The 15,315-nt window shown below is 35.4% G+C and overlaps 1 long non-coding RNA gene across 1 annotated transcript; it reads left to right on the top strand.

Moving 5' to 3' along the window:
* The first annotated feature begins 676 nt into the window (after positions 1-676).
* LOC147404763 (uncharacterized) lies at positions 677-4,287 on the top strand. Its single transcript, XR_015177255.1, has 3 exons — positions 677-861; positions 948-2,427; positions 4,077-4,287. It is a non-coding gene; the product is annotated as an uncharacterized LOC147404763 (long non-coding RNA).
* The last annotated feature ends 11,028 nt before the right edge of the window (positions 4,288-15,315 follow it).

Raw genomic sequence — 15,315 nt, 5'->3', positions numbered from 1 at the left:
ATCTGATTTTTTTATTCCTAAGATACCCTCATCAAAACCCTGATTTCTATCACTTATCCTTTCTTTATATGAATCTTAAAATCCTTATTTTTAACTTTTCTACCTCTCATTTCTTTTCTATCTCTCATTCATCTACAACTGTGTTGTCAATGTCTCTCCTATTTCTCTTGTTTCGTGTTCAAAAACCTTATATTTTTATATGAATCTTAAAACACTATATTTTTCAACTATAAAATGAATGATTATTTATTGTTTGCGTATTACCTTGTTCGAATATAATTTCTTAAGTATGAATTCAAATTGAAAGCAATATTTTTGGGGTGTTTGACGTGTTAGAAATCAAAATTAAATGTGTGGATGATTTCATTATGCATAACATATTATGTTTTTCGGCTAACAATTTATTAGAATTACAAAAGGGTATTATTGTTAAAATAACCATTATGTTTTAAAATTCTATTTGTAATCAGAAGCTTTTAAAAATGATAAACAAACAACTTTTCCAAAATAAGATTTTAGATTTTAGATTTTAGATTCCAGATTTCAGAAAGCAGACTTCGGACTTCAGACTCTAGAAATGTTACCAAACATACCCTTAGATTTGATTTATCTGTTTGATTTTCACTTTTTTTCTTTCCCAAATCTGTTCAAGTTCTAATTAATGTGCTTTGGAACCAAATTTGGGGACTTATATCTAATTAGTTTTGATTCTTGCAGGTTTATCTCACGTTATGTTGTGCTCTGATAACTTTGGCTGTTGGTGTTTACATGCATCTCCTTTGGAATATTGGGGGTTTTCTCACAACAATAGGATGCATCAGAAGTATGATTTGGTTACTTTCAACTCCTCCATATGAGGAGGTAAGCTTGTTATCTCACTTTTTTGTCACAATTTTTAGTGTTATAAGCTTAATTTTTGAATTTATTTTACCTTTCTTGATGTACAGAAGAAGAGAGTCACTCTTTTGATGGCGGCAACACTATTTGAAGGGGCTTCCGTTGGTCATTTGGTTGATTTGGCTATTGAGATTGATCCGAGGTATCTTGAGTCCCTTTGTTTGTCTGTGGGTTGATCTGATTGTATAACTAGAGTTATAAGTCTACTTATAAAATATAAGAAAACCTATCTTTTCTATCGATTCAACTGAAAAATTATCAAAACTCATCAAATTCATTTTCGAGCTTGAAATGAGAGACCGAGAGAGAGAGAGATGATGCCTTTGTTACTTAAATTTGTGTATCCACCACCACCATCTCTCTTCATGACAGCCATGTCTAATCAGTTTTGCTTCATTAGCGAACGCTGGTTTATCAGAGATAAGAGGCAAATACCTTCAGTAATCCTAGTTCTGGAACACTAATTCTAAGAAAAAAGTAGACAAAGAGATGAAGATCTCTAGCAGAATCGGCATGCTTATTTTGTACACACTTGCCTTTATAGTTGGTGTTGCCTCTTTTGGGATTTTCCCCAACGATGGGTTCAGATTTATGTTGCTCAATTCAGCTCTTACCTTCCATTTCCTTAAGAGGATCCTCGTGATATCAACTCTTCTTCTTCTTCTCCTATTTGTCAAAATAAGAATAAGAAGTTTTTTATATAGTTATTATTAATTCAATATTATTTCTGTAGTTTCCTACAATTTAAATGCTCTAGATCAAGTTTTACATGTAATTCATTTGAGGTAGCTAGACTCTATAAAATATGTAACAATTGGTATTATTAGAGCTTAGATTGAGCTTTTGAAACATGGGCTTAAAACCCTGTTCACCTTTTTTTTTTTTGCTAAGAAAACAAGATATTTTATAATAATAATAAAAAAGAAGATATATGGGGGGGCATACTAGACATAGTAGTTTGTCTTGGGGCGTTTGGTTCGGATTCTAGTTTCGACGACACCCCTCCAGAGTCATTGAAATCAAAGGGTCCAAATCGAACATAGAGCATGAGTGAATTTTATGCTAAGTCATATTTCCTATAGTTTTCCTAATTCATTGCGACCGTGGAATGCATATCCCGGTGTATGATTTGATGATATGTGAACCACCCTGCTGTCCGAAATTGATTAAAGCTCTTATATTGCTCATTCATGAATGCTCAACCGATTGGATCCTTGCCATCAAAGCATTGAAAATCATTTAGTATATTTTTAGTTGAACTATCTTATCATCATGCTCGACATTATTTATGGTATGATCTACTTCCTGATCAAATTTAATATCCTCATCCGATTCTCCTTCTTGCATTAAACTTTTTGATTGAGTGTTTCCATCAATGTATAAGTAGGGAAAGTCAATGGTTTCGTATCCATGTTATGGTAGTTGGAGTGGATATGGAAGCTGAGGAGGCAATCTTCGATGAGGTTGTAGGTAAGGCGTGGACTCATTTGGGGAATGTTGATGATTTGGTTCATTGCTACAACTATGAAGGTAACATCGTGAATGACTTGTTTACATTATTCTTTAAATCATAAAATGGATTTCTATCATTATTTGAGATTATATTATTGTGAAAAAATTATGTAATTTCCATTCAATTGTTTTTTATGATAATAGGTAGTTGTTTAATAATCATGTATGTACTCCTTAGCTTCCTTAGTCTTTTGAATTTTTTTTCCTAACTAAATTATGGTTTACTTCTTTTTGATGAATTATTAAATTAGTTGATATTTGAGTTGTTTGAGCTTTGGTTAAAATTATTGTTGTAGTTTCCGTTATTGTAACAGAAAAATGGATGGGAACAAAAACAAGTATAATTAGATTCCATAGGTAGAATTTTTAAATACACATCATCCTAGAGGTACTAACTAGGAGAGGATGCCTTCAACAACACCTTGAGCTATAGGGTGATAAAAGTCATAAACCTCTCCAATTTTGCGAGGAATCTAATAAAAAACCAGTTCCAATCCTGATGGTAGGGAAGAACAGAAGGATGTGAGAGATGTTATATTTGTAAGGGGTTATGATTGGCATGTTGGCTTGGTCTATTGTTTATTTCACCATTAATGGAGACATTTTAGAGATTAGCATTCTTTTTTCATCTTTAGCTAGTTCTAGGTCTATGGTAGAATGACATTGAAGAGTGTGACAGTGAGGTAAACTCTGTTCTAGTTAGATTTGAATTTCCTTTCTTTTTTAAATTATAGTTAGATTTGAATTTGGGCTTATCTGTTCTAGTTATTCTAGTAATGTGATTATTATTAAACTTGGACACTTTTATTGGATTAAATTCTTCCCCTCGCAGTCACCCATTGATGAAAACGTAAAATCTTCATATATGAAATGATATGTCTGTCTTAAGAACCTTATAGTAATTCATAAGTACCCGCGAATCTCTTAATCTTCTTATAATAATTTCTTTGGATCACAAAGTTTTCTCTTTTGTTGTCAAGTTTAATTCTTTAAAACTCATTATGGTGATGTCTCTTTGTGAATATATATAATCATGGTGCTTTTGTTGGGAAAGCTAATCTTCTAACTTCTAAAAGCTTTTCATTGAATGCTTCAAACAATGAACTTATTTCCCACTATTTTTTGTGTGTGTGTGGGGGGGGGGGGGGATAAATGGAGAGAAGGGACATAATTTTTTAGGATTCTAGAAAAAGATTGATGAAGGAATTTAAAAATGTTATATTGTTTTGGAGTACTTTGGGGAAATAGTTATCCGATGTAGTAATTTTCAAATTTGGTGTGATATTGAAGGTTAATAGAGCATAGTTTTTAGGGGTAGCTCTAGGTAAAATCTGGAAATATTTGGCATTGTAGTCTTTATTCTCTAGACTCTAGAGAACATGCGTAAACTGTCAACAAACTTGGTACCATGTGATGGTGGATATTCTAATGTCTTGGGATACGTCATGTGATTTTTTGTCCCCTTGGCAAAGACCGTTTGAAATCTGCAGTTAGTGTTCTAACATTGATTCTAAAATTCCTCCATGATGACCAAAAACTTCTAGAAGCTTTAAAAGTAAGAGTTCCACCATTCCTTTTAATTAGCTTAAATTTCTTATCTCAAACTAAATTAGAGATTAGTTAAAAGCTAAGCTACTATCATAATTAACTATTTTCTTTTCTTCCAGGCTGAGCAGACGGCCATATATGAGTCCAACAATAATGAAAGTCTACCCTTGACATAAGCTCAAACAAGAAGAATGCCACTTACTTATAGAGTATGTACACTCACACACAAGTTATACTTAAACTAAATGCATGCATGAATCTAAGGTAGTGATTGTTTTCGCTATTTTTCAGCGTTTATTGCTGAAAAAATAAAATTCAGCACTTTTTGTCAAAATAACGTGTTTGTTTACTCCATATTTTCAGTGCTTATTGCTGAAAATAAGTGAAAAAAATTCAGCACTATTTTAATGCTGAAAAAAGTGTTTGTGCATCTATGTATGCATATCAAAGCCTGCAGAAATCTATTGGTTGATTGTTTTGTGCATAATCTATTAAGTACTATATTGATGGTTTGTACGTGGACCCCACTTATTTTGTTCTATTGTATTTGATTACTGATGATGTGAGTTGAAACTGAAATATTCTTAACACTAAGAGCTTGCTGAACTAGACCATAGACTTTACTCTATAAGCGTTTCGCCTTTTTTTTAAAGAGTCCTTTGAGTGCTACTTCTAAGGTTTAAAATTTACTACATGCGTTTCTATTTCTTTTTACTATTGTGGCCACTCTCTCTTCTAATGTTTAAAATTTCCTCATTGTCATCCTGATATTTTAAAATGGATAGGTAAACAATGTGCTCCTATACCCCCTAATGGAATGGACGACTTACACTCATCCATTAAACGCATGGAGACATGGTCTAGATACAAAGCATGTGAGGAAACAAACAAACACATAGACAAACATTTAAGATTCCCAACTATGGTAGAAGTACAAATTTAAATTTGTATAAATCAATCATTTGATTGTTGATGACATGTACATGGAAGAATTTTTTCATGTATGGTGGAGCATTACAATTTTGTCTACGATTCCAGTTATGAATTTAAAGATTTTGATGTGTATTTTACAGCTTTTTTCCCAATATGTTTTCATTACCGGCTACCCTTAATTTAGATGACGGCTTTCTTCCAGAATACAAGTCCTTGCAAATACAGTGGCTTTTGGGTATTGATTTCTTTTGAAATTTTACAATAATACACTTGCTTCCAGTAGCTGTTTTTTACGTGCATTATTCTTCAGACACATGGAACTTGTGATGAAAACTTCTTATTATAGTGTATACCTTTTTCTTAGATTTCTGAGTAAAATGTTACCATCTTTTCAATATTGCATCCGTCCATATCTAATGAAAGAAGTACATGATTAGCTAAATTGCTCAATTGTTTGGATACTATATTTGTTTTATAATCTAAATTATAAATAGGTACATGTTTTTTGATCATCTATTATGCATTGTAATTTTTTATTTCTAAGTTCCAAATAGACGAATTAATCTTAGATTGGGCACTTGAACATGATCATCGTGAACAATGCAGCATCAGTACATGTCCATTAAGCTAGTTTTATAGCATTCAAAGGTATATTATTAGTAGTTCATCCAGGATAGTTTACCAAATATAGAAAGAGAACACTTTTGATTTCCCTTCTGAAGCTCTGAAAACATTGTAATAGAAGATGCTAGAAGATCTGCATATGCTCAATTATATATACACTTCATTTTTACAATCACAATTAAGACAAGTGCAATAAGACAAGTGAATGACCATATATTTGCAAAGAGGATTCCCTTATTTCAAGAGGGGTTGTACACAAAATGTAACATATGCCCTAGGAATACCTATTTGTTTTGTTGTATTTGACAATGTAGAATGTGTTAATGTATGCAGTATAGAACACTCAATAGATCTATTTTATACTTAATAGGTTGCAGTCCAACATATAATAAAACTTGGGTAATTATATAACAGGTAGTGTGATGGTAATAGTGGATCAGTGCAAGGTTTTTACCAAGTGAAGATGGACCCTTAGCTCACTAAACTTAAAAATGGCATTCTCATACTCTCCCTATTGGGTGAGTGTCTGACATTACTCAAGTTGTTCATTGGAGGATGCAAGTGGAGGTATAACAAAACTATTGGGGATTGGTGAATGCTATAGATTGGATTTGAGCATTTTTCTCATCATGAGGTTGAAACTTGTTTTTTCTTTGGCTAATGGGCTTGTCGCATGATGAAAATAAGTAACCATTATTCATTTTTTTCATCATGAGGTTCAAAGAAGGGACTCTGCTAATAGATGAAGGAGGACATTCGATTCTCAATACATATTATATCCTTTAAAAGAAGTGCATTTGAAATTAGAACATAACTCTTAAATGGGAATGATTAAATAGTTTGTTCTTCTTTTTTTGTGTTATTAACTTTTTGTTTATAAATTCTTTCCCCAGAATTGCTCATTGATATTCATTAGATACATTTATCTTTGTGAATGGTGTCCCTTATCTGATGATATTAGATTTAGGCAAGAGAAACAATACACTGATGTAAAATATATCTCTTACGCAGTTATAGGGTTTTTTATGCGTTTTGAAGATGACAGTGTGGAGTCTGCAAAGATGGTGAAATAGTGGAATGTGAAGATCATCTCGATGAGCAAATGCATCTTTCTAGAGCTCCTTAGTTGTTTAAATGTTGACTACCATTAATGTAAATTAATGAATATGTTATGTGTTTCTTTATTTTGATGGGTAAACTTGACTCGAACCCACAACCTCAAAGTTGCACACATACATATTAGTCTACTAAGCCATGGGTTGAAGCTTATGTTCTCTCTCTCGTCTTTAAGCATACTATGTGCACAACATTATATGTAAATGTAACTTGAATGTGTAGATTAGCAAGAATAAGAGACACCATGACAGAGTCGCAGCTCTAAAAGTATGGGGCAGGCTGGAGGAATTTGTACGGTCACGATCGCATACTTGAGTTGCTCATAAGTTGAAGAGAGAAATTGTAAGCTTTTGTTATTGGTCTTGATCAGCTGAAATTTCCTGTTGACTCGTGCTGGAGTGACCTCAAGCCGAAACCTCATCGCACTTCTTGACATGAAAGTAGATATGATTTTTAGTTTGAAAAATTCTCAACTTAATGTATATAAGGATATTTTTGTAAAGTTATTGTAATAAATAGTGATAATATATTTTGTAGTTTCAAATTATAGACTAGAATTTGGACTAACAATTGGATTTATGAAAGTTGAAGACAAGGGGCATTTGGGTCTTTTCATGTTGGTAGTTGGGGTTTAGGTCATCAATTTGAAAACATAGGGGTGTTTCCAATATTCAGCAACATGTGAGGGAGGCAAGTGTAAAATCAAATATTAAAAAAAAAAAAAAAATACCCTATAGAGACGGTCATCGACCGTAACTAAAGGCCAAATATATGTATATATATACCCTATAGCGTCGGCCAATAGCAGTTATCGTGTATATATATATATATTTATAAAAATACCCTATAGCGACAGCCAATAGCAGTTATCGCTACAAGTCCTATATATAACAACAGTTTTCTGAATAGTTGGCCGTCGATAATACATATATCGTTGGAGGTTTTAACGACAACCACCGACGGTCCGAGTGGCTGTCGTTATATGTATTTGCGATAGTTTTTCCCCTATAGCGACAATCGTTGACCGTTGCTATATCCCTATTTTACTATAGTGACAACAGGTTTAGTGGTAACAACTCTGCTAGTTTCTAGGCTCATGGAAAGGTGCTAGCCAAAATCAAAAAGTAACATTTTCCAAAATTTAAGGGGATTTAGAAAGAAGTTCCTTCCTTAGGTTCCTTAAGTAATTTTCCTAAAATAAAAATCATATATAGTTTCACTAAAAAAATAAAATTAAGAAAATTAGGTTAGAGATAATTTGACTCTGTACAGTACTTTGGTGCAAGAAAGACTGAAAAAAGAGGAGTAAGTTTAACTTGAATTCAATGCACCAGCCAAACACGAATGCAAGAAAGACTTCATCGTCATTAGTCAGATCTTTTCCTTCTTTCTATAACTTGTAGCTATTAATCACTGTTAAGGAATGATACTCTGAGCTACACTGAATCAATCATGGGATAAGAATCTCATTCACTTAAGGAAAATCCTCTCCACCAAATCCATTGTAATATGAAACTTTTTCTAATCGTTTTTGTACAGAATATATTATTGAGGATACCACAATTGTAAAGATTTTGTTAATACTTTATATAAATTCAAACCTAGCCTCACAATGTGACAAGGGAAATCTTTCCATAGCTCTAATTTTCTAAGACTGCCTATCTCTTTCACATGGTATCAGAGCTACTAAGGTTCTGAACCTATTGTTTTTTTTTTCACATCTAAGAAATTGCCCACCTTTCTCTAGCCGATAAACATGACAGGAAAAGGCGAAACTCACAACTCAGCCAAGTTTCTAGTAACAAAGATAAAGAGAGAAGATTCATATGAGGAACGCTCACCGCCAATTTCTGAGGGAATCGACCGTCGTAATCACTCAGGTAAAAGAAAAAATAATTTTTAGTTTTAGTTTTTTTAGGTCGTTTTTGTAATGGAAATATTTGAGAGTAGAGACCAATTTTTGCCAGGTGGGATTGGCGCCCAACACCTTCCAATCCCATAATCTTATCCCTGTATCTATAATCTTTTCGTAGTTTTGTGGTCCTTGTTTATTTAGAATCATGTACTAGGTGGCGACTCTGAAAAAAGTAAAAGCAGATCCACACCTGCTGATCAAAAGCGCTTTTAGGGTTAGAAATTTCAGAATTGGCTGATTTTCCCATCATAGAGAGCATCCTCACAAAAAATCAGCCCATTCCGAAACTTTTAGCCCATATAAGACAAAATACTTTGTCTAGAATGTTGTTTAGGATTTTGTCAAAATAAGGCTACCCACATATATAAATATATATATATAGGGTGGGGTTTTGTAGACACATAAAGCTACTCATAAAGCTACAACATTTTTGTCTTATATGGTTAAAAAAGTTAGGAATGGGCTGATTTTTTGTGACGACGATCTCTGTGGTGAGGGGATCATCCTTGCAAAAAATCATTCAATTCCAAAACTTCTAACCCCATCAAAACTGATTTACAAAAATTGGACGATCTAAAATTTTTCAACTTGTAAACATGGGGCTAGAAGTTTCATAATGGGCTGATTTTTGGCAAGGATGATCTCCTCACCATAGAGATCATCTTCACAAAAAATCAGCCCATTCCAAACATTTTTGCCCATATAAGACAAAACACGTTGTAGCTTTATGAGTAGCTTTATGTGTATACGGATCCTAATCCATATATATATATATATATATATATATAGAGAGAGAGAGAGAGAGAGAGAGAGAGAGAGAGAGATAAATGTTCAACGGATAGACTCGAAAACATGGGAAAAACGATGGGCTAAAGCCGTTTGATCTGGCGCCTTTCAACGGACAGATCTTCTTTTAAGGAGATCTCATGCATTCTAGTTGGATCTCATGTTTGCTTTTAACGTTTTTAGTTATTTGCAAATTATTCCATCCATATTTTTCCTAAATCAGAACTAAAACCCCGTCTCTTATCTTTCATGACTATTTCTCCACCCATTTTTACATTGTAAGAAATGTATCTTTCGTTTTTTTATAATGGTGATTGAATCTTGTATTTTCCTTTAAGGCTATGTTTGGATTGAGAGAAATGGAGAGAAGAGAAAAGAAAATAAATGAGTTTCTCTCCATTTCTCTTGTTTGGATTGTTAAGTGAAGATAGAAGAGAAAATAATTTGAGGGAAGAGGAGAGAAAAAAAGGTAAATTTTCTTTTTCTCAAAAGTGGAGAGAAGAAGAGAAAAATGGAGAGAAAACCTTTCAAAATATTTTATACTTCAAACTCTGCCCCTAGATTATTGGAAATAATGATTATGTTTATGTTTTCTATTTTATTTCTATGTAAGGGCGTTTATGTTTATTCACTCTTTTATTTATATATATCTGTCAAGCTCTCATTATGAGATTGACAATTTCTCGTATATTATTTTTCTTGGTATTAGAGCCCTCGAAGACCCATGATAGCCCCTTCTTGAGTTTCTTCCTCATTGGTTTTGGACTCTTGAAGCTTCATCGCTATCGTCATCCTCTTATCTTCTCTTCCTCATTCCCTTTTTTTGTGGACCAAGAACATAGTAGCATCAGCTTCATTGGAAGTTTCCCCTTAGGGGGTTTTCCTTTTTTTTTTATCCTTTAGATCTGTGATGACCTAATCACAAGATGCAATTGGATTATTTTGTGCGATAGGGTCAAGCTATGCAATATGGTTGTTGGTTGTGCTGTGTGATAGTTTTGTTGTTGGCTGGTTGCTCTTTCTCTATGTGATAGATCTGCTAACTGGATTGTGCGATAGGGCATCCCATGTTATGTACACTAGGACTGTTGGTTGGTTTGTGCAATAGGACTGCCCCTACTATTTTTCTAGGTTGTTTTTTTATGCTGCTTGTAATAGGATTTTTTTGTTGTTGGGTTGCGATAAGCTTTCTTTTTGTTGTTGGACTTGCGATGGTGCTGATTACGGTAGTGTGAGAGTGATGCGGGTGTTTTGTGCTGCTGTTTTACGAGTGCAACTTCCTTGTGATAGGGTTTAGGGCTAGCTGGTGTGGATATTCCCTTTTTTCTATCCGTTGATTTTTGTTTGTTTTGTTTTCTGGTTCATATAGGCTGCTATTTGGACTGGCAACACTGCTACAATTGCTACTGTGATTGGACTACAATGGTTTGGCTGGGTTGTGTGATAAACTTTCACCCCCTTCTTTATTGTTTGAGGCTGTCTTTTGCCCTTTGGTGATTGCGAGACCTCTCTTCAAACCAAAATTACTTCTTTTCTAGTAAGTAATGACGACCAATCTAGAATCTAAGGATTTTCATCGGACTCTTGGGGCAAATTTTTCAGCTCAACGTATCACCACTGCTCTTTTTTATGGTTGGAACTTTCCGTCATGGTTCTGATCTATGCGACTCTATCTAGGCAATAAAGGGAAATCTAAATGGCTCTCTGGGACTGTTACTAAGTAGATCAATAAAAATAAATAAATTTTCATTAATATCTAAAATAAAAATGCATCAGGAGTTCAAAAGGGGAGTGGGTACAAAAACCTATGCCCCTCAGCAGGGTCAAAACAAGGATCAACTACATCCGACTCAACATTCACCGTCTTGGTGCCATGAAGCTCAGCATTAACAGGCTCAAATACTATAAGATCAACATGATTCTCCATGAGAGGCTCCTTGTCATAAGTGGCCTCAGAAGGGAGTAGGTGATCACCAACATCATCCAACTTTACCACGACGGGGGAAGTTGGGACATGAACATCAGTCGTTGTAGGAAATGAGGGTGTCTATTTGGCATAAGAGGCTAACTTCCTGGCTATTTCAAGTTTGGCTTTCGGTTTGTTGTAGGCATTCTCCCATGCCACCTCAAAGGCGTTGATCTTGTCCTGCGAGTTGGCTAGTTGTTCGGCCAAGGCCTTCTGTTTCCTTTCCTCGCTAGCCGCCTCGATGTTGCCTAGTTTTCTCTTGAGAGTGATCAAGTATCCCATACAACTAGAGGCCTCCCTAGTAGCCCTCTCATAGATTGGAAAGTGGCCTTAATGAAGGCAAGCTCCTTTTTGGCCTTCTTGACCTGGGCCTATAAGTTGTCCTTCTCTTTTTGAAACTTCACCCTGACAATTTCAGCCCTTTCCTTGTTAAAGATAACGGAATCTTGAGATTCACCGAGCCTGAGAATTCTATGTTGAACCTGCAAAACAAGCATGATCCGATCAATAAGATAAACAACAAAGATTGAAAGAGAAAAATTAGAGTATTTATTGAGGCTTACCACAACTGAGGCACGAAACATAACATTAAGAAACCCCGACAAGTCCTCCGAAAAGTCACGACTAGCCTGGTCTTGGGAGAGGATAGCTTCTTCCATAATAGCTCGCGATGTCCTAATATTGGACATCATAGAGTGACAATCAATGATCTGGTGATCACCAATCCTAGGGGTGATCGCCCAAGGAGGCCATGCAAGTCAAAACCCCTAGAACCTGACCCATTAGAAGGGATGACAGGGGTAGTAAAAGGGTGGGAGGCAACATTTTCCTTCTCATTCGAATTTTCCCCCGAAGAACCTTCGCTTGGAATTCCACCTCTCTTAAACTTCTTGAGTGTAGGTTAGGAGGGATTTTTATTGTTGTCATTGTTGCTGTTATGGTGGTGCTGGTCGGTAGGACAAGAAATCGAGTAGTCTTTTGGATCTCCACCTTTGAGTCTGAATCCTCGAATGGAGGACGGTTTGATCTCAACAAGGTCATGTCATCGATGTCATCATGATGTTGTTGTAGGGCGTATAGGAGAGGACCTCCTCACGACCTCTTCTTCTTCACCTCCCTCGGAGGCAAGAAACTCGGTCACCCGATCATAGAGTACATGATTGGATAGGAGATGGGTGATGATCACTTAGTCAAGAACCTTCTTGATGTTGGAGAATTCCTTTTAATTTGTAAAAATCCAGGGGACTTACTAGCCCTATTGAATGCATTGAAGGTGACAGTGGATCTTCATCCCATATCGTGTGCTCCCAACATCTTATGAGTTGCATCGAATAAAGGAACCAATCCTTTTCTGAGTTGGGAAGTATGAACAAGGGACTTTTCCTCCTCCTCTTTGTTAAGTAGAAGTATCCCGATCTACCTAGGCATCTTCTCATAATAAAGTGAGCTCGGATATCAAGTAATCCGAGCCTTTGGTCCTCGTCAAGTCGATCATTAATCTGCTCTATTGTGGATATAAGCCAGTAAAAGGTACCACTCATTTGGTCCTGAGATCTCCTATAGTAATTTAGAACCTCCCGAAGTAACCGACTTAACATAACTTAGAGGCTTGCCTTAAATTAGCCCCAATATACCATAGCGGTGTTTGGGGGGAGGTCTTGCAAAAAAGGGGACTCGTCTATGAAGGAGGTCCCGACCTTTTCAGGGATGTTGTAAGCATCCCTAATTGCATCCAATAGAGGGCGAGTAGGGGAATGAGACTTCCCCTTGGCCAGGATTGAAATTAGAAATGAGGAGAGAATAGAAGTAGTGAGGAGGAAAAAAAAAACGTAAACCCCTATGGATAGTCCCCAATGAAGAATTACCTTAATGGGAGGTTGAGAGATTTAGTTCGTTGAACATGCCAAATAGATGATGAGGGCTGGAACAAGAAGCGCAAGAGAACAACCACTGCTAGGGCATGGACACAAACCAAAAAAGAAGAAAAAGGCAGAGAGAATCTGGAAAGGAGAAAATTCCTAAAAGAAAAATGGAAAAAGAAAGTGGGTTTATATAAACAAAAAATCATCGAGATATGTCATATAAACCAACGGTCAATACGACCTAGGAAAAAAGATAATCATGAGCTATTACAGCCCTAATTATGCGTGCAGATAATGATCGATATGAACAAGCGTGATCTTTTACACAATAAAGATCCAACACATGGCAAGAACAATTAATTAATGCGTTGTTATTGGGAATCGTGGATAACATAATTGTGAAAGTTGGTGAAGAGGAAATTGAGGTGAGCCATCATTGCACCATTTGAACGGTGATGCCACGAAAACATGGAACACATTAATGACTAGAAGTGTAAGACTTGGAGTAAAATTGCTAATAAAGATCAGCCACATGTCACTGGTGCCAAAACTTAGATCTCGGGCACTCAGCCAAAAGCCCAAGTCCTCGAGAGGGGGTATTGTAGAGGATTTTTTTCGTAAGGTACTAGGCTGCGACATGTGGCATATTTGGATCCTTGCGATTTGACAAATTCTGAGAACTCCGAGTTCGAAAGGCGGAAAAGAATGTAAGGCTGGAATAAATGACTGAAACAAAGATCTATATCCCTAAAAAAATTAGGGATTCGGGGGAAGATCCTTTAGAATCAAATACTATTTAGATAAAGGAAAACCCCTAAAAGTAAGGAGTTAAATAAGTACATGGTCTTGACTACATACATTCCAGATCAAGAGCTACTTCCTAATCCAAATAAGGATAGAATTAGAAAGTGAGATCTAAGGAAATGTCATGATTTCACCTCTACAAATACTTGGCCGAACACATCAAAAGGTACATTCTTTTTCATACTAATATTTTGTCATATTTTATACTAAATCTGACTTGGGCATTAGAGAGATTATGTTGCAAGTAAGCCTAAGAGTTCAAGAGTTGCAGAGATCAATTAGTTCACGGGAATCACAAGGTAGTGCAAGAAATTGCATTTACACATATCATGTGAGAACACTCTTCGTTTTCTCCATGGATGGTCTTCCAGTGATTCTCATTCTAATTATGAATGGGAATTCCGTAGCTCATTACCATATCCAATCATGATATTATCCTCCTCTGTAAATTTTTGGAGATTTATGATCACAATTTCATCTATTTCCAAAAGTTAAAATGGATTTGGATCAATTGGATCTATGTACAATGTCAAACTTCAGAAGTTATTTCTAGAAGAACCATTCCTCATAGAAGATGAGCCAAACATGCCTTCGCAATTAGATGGAGAATTGATCATGTTACTTTCTTCTGATGGCAATCATCATTAGGGCTTAAAACGTGTCGGGTTTGGATCGGATATGTGTCTACCCATATAGATATCCAAAATTTTAATTCGGGTCCGAATCTGACTAGCTCAACCCATACCCAAATTTTATATTTTTTTTTACTTTCATTAAACCCATATTTGGATCTGATCTAAGCAAATTAATTGATTTGGGTCGGTCGTGTCGGATCATTTCAAACCATTACAAAGTAATTTATTAAAAAATGTGGCTTAAATGTGATTTGAATTTACGACATTTCCTTTTTTTAAAAGAAGCTTTGACTGCCACACCTAATACTCATTTGTTGATTAGTGATTGACTAAAAAATATAACATACAATATACTAATTTATCATTTAGATATAGGCGGATATAGAGATGGGTCCATATCTGACTTAGGTCAAGGGACATCAACCCATATCCGACCCATTTTAAGCCCTAAGCATCACTCCAAATTTGAGGATAGAAAACATTCCCCAACCCGCTCATAAAATACTACCTTTTTAACTTAAAAAATACAATAATTTAAAGTGACTCTTTAACCAAGCAGCCCCAACCCCAAACACGCAAAAAAACACTTTTTAACCCCCAAATCTCTATATGAGTGTTCGAAAAAGGTTATCAAACAGCACCTTACTTGCTCCAACAAAACTTGGGTGCTATCATTCCCTGTGCCTTTCTCTCTCTTGTGACTTTCCTCTTATCTTC

This window comes from Akebia trifoliata, chromosome 4 (genome assembly GCF_017979445.1).
Source record: "Akebia trifoliata isolate Shusen 1 chromosome 4, ASM1797944v1, whole genome shotgun sequence".
Taxonomy (NCBI): Eukaryota; Viridiplantae; Streptophyta; class Magnoliopsida; order Ranunculales; family Lardizabalaceae; genus Akebia; species Akebia trifoliata.
Note: the sequence above shows the minus strand (reverse complement) of the source record. Positions and strands in the feature narration are given on the sequence as shown.